At 40.8% G+C, this 3,663-nt stretch overlaps 1 protein-coding gene across 4 annotated transcripts in view; it reads left to right on the plus strand.

Moving 5' to 3' along the window:
- Positions 1–2,266: 2,266 nt before the first annotated feature.
- The window catches only part of LOC126397089 (zinc transporter ZIP3-like), a 7,979-nt gene continuing 6,582 nt past the window's right edge, over positions 2,267–3,663 (plus strand). For 2 of the 4 annotated variants that reach the window (XM_050055585.1, XM_050055583.1), the window contains exon 1: positions 2,277–2,611. The gene's annotated coding sequence lies outside the window, so the exon portion shown is untranslated. Of the gene's footprint in view, positions 2,612–3,663 lie in introns of all 4 variants that reach the window. The other 2 variants (XM_050055586.1, XM_050055584.1) reach the window with 2 other exon arrangements.

Raw genomic sequence — 3,663 nt, forward strand, 5'->3', positions numbered from 1 at the left:
GTTGCCCATTAGACATTCCCCAAACGAATTACATTTCATATTTAACCACGACAGAGATATCAGTGACGAGTTTAAAAGGACGACCAGAGAGAGGCTGCTCTCTGTGGGGCAGTTTATTATCTATGAGCGCTGACACCGCTGTGATCTAGCGGACCTCAACACACAGTAACACATCGGTAGCTACGACTTACAATTGCGCGCCTTTCCCTCACTTGTCATTTTCCATGATTGTTGCAAAATGCATGCTGGGATACCTGGCTGTGTGAAGTCCACACAAGTCTGCTCCGATGCATCCCCGGTAAAAGGGACGTGGCGAGAACACATTGGAATTGGAATTGGAAGAGTACTTGGGCTGTGACTGATGATGTGTCACAAGTCCACAAGAACACAAGTCCGCACAAGAACGCATATTGAGAAACGGCTAGAGTGAGGTGTTTTAATGGAGGCGGTACTTCTGCTTATCCACCTTATTCCTGAGGGCACGACTGTAGAAATGATCATGTGCACAACTTCCTGTGAGATAGAGGAAGTAGCAGTAAGCTAGTTGCTCCCATAGACTGTCTGTGGTTAGTCCCAGTGGCTATATGGCAAACCGTTTTAACATTTAATAGCTAGACTGGACATTCATAACTGATATCTGCAACATAATTTTGCCTAGTCAAAACTCTTATTCAAGATATCTGTAATTCAGTTTTGACAAGTAAGATTCAAACTAGGCCTACTTTTGCCATACATGTGTATGGGATTTCTCATTATAGATATCTCCAATGTAGTTGCGAATATATGCAAATGAATTGGAGATATCTCTAATTCCAGTTTGAGATATCTACAGTTTAATTTTGACTAGTCATAATTCAAGTTCAAGATATCTTTAATTATCATCAATTGAAAATATCTACATGGTCCTTTCTAGGTCATTCAAGGTCAAGATATCTACAACTTCATTCTGACTATCTGAAACTTAGTCAGAATGAAGTTGTAGATATCTTGACCTTGAATTATGACTAGTCAAAATTAAACTGTAGTTATCTCAAACTGGAATTAGAGATATCTCCAATTCAATTGCAGATATCCACAACTATATTGGAGATATCTATAATGAGGAATCCCATACACATGTATGGCAAAAGTAGTTTGAATCTTACTCGTCAAAACTGAATTACAGATATCTTGAATAAGAGTTTTGACTAGTCAGAATCTAATTACAGATATCTGTAACTGTAGTTTTGACTAGTCAGAATGACGTTATAGATATCTTCAATTAAAATTCATATTAGTCACAATGACATTACGACTAGTCAAAATGGCGCTGTTGATATCTATAATGCTAATTCCGGATAGTCAAACTTAGCGATTAAATGTTAAACGGCTTGCCATAGTGGCTACTCTTGGTGGCTAACCGCCAACGCTGGTTCTTTTCCAAAGTCATTTGCCTTCAGTTTAGCAAATACATTTAGTTTTAACAAATATTTAACTAATGTTAACTTAGCATTTTTAACGCAGACGGGTGGAGGATTAGCTGGGAAACATCACGTTTATTCACTTTACATGGAGCTACAGTTAATACTGAATTATGTGTTAGTGTCTCTTAATAAGTCATCAGAAATCATTTTTAGAAGGAGCAGATGTCACCTTAAGCTGCTCGGGACATGTTAAAGTTAACAATATTTCAACGGAGCAAGGCGAGCTAACTGTTAGCATACTAACTGTTAGCGTGCTAGGTTGCTTTGAGATGTCTGTCAAAGATGGCAGACGTATGATCACATGATCCTGTTTGAACTCTAACAGGTGGTGTGTTCCACCTTTTATTTCCTAGTTGCTGTTGGAGAGAAGAAGAGAGCAGCTACTGTAAACATTGGAAATCGTCGATTTCGGTTCAACGCCGCAAGTCGTGCGCATAATTCGCACAAAGGATCATGGGGGCAGGAATACTATTTGATGTGTTGGAAAGTAATGACATCAACTCAAGTACTGTGCTAAAGTACAGATTTGAGGTGCTTGTGTTAGTGTTAATAATGATGATGTAATGTGTCAGTGATGATGTTGAGGTTAAACAAACAAACAAACAAACAAACTTGGTGTCACAAAACAATCAGCAGATTAATCCATCTGGTAAATCATCATTGTTTTAACAGTTCAAACTGAAAATCCCGTTTAACATTAAAACATGTGTCACAATCATCCAGGTCTGATGTGAAAACACTTTCTAACTGTGTTCGTCTCTGTTCCTTCCTGCTTTACGTCACTAATATTTTTACCATTCAGCGTTCAGGGCCGTTGTGACGTAAATGAGGAAGTGTTTCCATACACCTGCTGAGAGGAGACGGAGGCTCGGACAGGTAAACACGGAGACACCGACTCGTGTTTTTAGGCTTTAACATGACGTTGCTGAGCTGAGCTTTGTGCTTCGACTGAAGGAACACAGCTGTGAGCAGCCGCTGTCATTTATAACCGTAGTCTGAAGTGTTAGCTAGCCTCTGTAGCTACCGGGAAGCTAACGACGGCTAGCTCCTGTTAGCAGCTCCGTCAAGCTAACAGCTGTTAGCATGCTCTAGAGCGGAAATGCTCAATATTTACTTAAAATGAACGGAGTAAAATTCACGTAAAGGAGGTAAGTTATGCCTGTTCAATAATTATAAGAAAGAAAACTGAAGCGTAAACTCTAAGAGAAACATGAAAACAAATAATACTTTACGAGTTATGAAGCGCTGTGACGTTTTATTTTGAAGTTCTGCACAGGAAGCGGGGCTAACATCGGTTAAATCACCAGCAGCGAACACGTTAACATATGAACGGCTAAAACACGGCCAGAAACAGTCAAACAAACCACCGGTTAGTGAGTTTATCTCGGCAGGATGTCGTTAAACGTTATTTAATTGTTATACACAGTTTAAAGTTTGTAAAGATGGCGGGAGGATGTGTTTAATGAGTTAACGTTATTGGTGAGAGGATGAAAATACACGCCGGGACAGTTCCGTTTAAAACGAGTTAAACACCACAGAGCTGCAGGACTGATTGTACTCTCAGTGTCAGGATTTTACATCTCTGTAAAGGTGTTGGCAAAACACAGTATTTCCTCCTGACATGTAGTGGATGAGTTGAAATACTCAATAACGTTACAAGTACCTGAAAACTGTACTTAAAGGGGAACTGCACCCATTTTCAAAATGACATGTTATTCGTCTGGTCGAAGACACTGATCACACACAGAGTGTTTTTGCAGCAGGAGGCGGCTTTTTGTAATTGTTTTTCATGAGAATGAAGCTTTATGCTCAGTGTTTTTGTGTTGCTACACACCTCCGTTTTTGCTGGAGCGCTCTGAACCTCTTGCCTTGAAAAAACTTCAACTCAGAACAATAACGCCCCTCACAGGCCTTTCCCAAACCGCCCCCTACTCCCTCTCCCTACCCACTTTCATTCCGCTTCCGCCTTCATGTTGAGGCTCTGCCACAAACCAGCTAGTGAGGAGTGGGAGTGAGTTATAAAACCTTCTGACAGTGATCCTGCACTGATGCTGACTTACTGGCTGAATCCATAAGCCCTGTCTCCACCAAACCCTTTCAGTCCAGCACCTTTGGAACCAGCAGTAAGCCTTCAGACATGGTACCTAGACCCTCGGTCTGTTCAGACAGTCCTCTTAAATGTGGGCGGGGTTGTTGTCAC

This window comes from Epinephelus moara, chromosome 10 (genome assembly GCF_006386435.1).
Source record: "Epinephelus moara isolate mb chromosome 10, YSFRI_EMoa_1.0, whole genome shotgun sequence".
NCBI classification, from domain to species: domain Eukaryota; kingdom Metazoa; phylum Chordata; class Actinopteri; order Perciformes; family Serranidae; genus Epinephelus; species Epinephelus moara.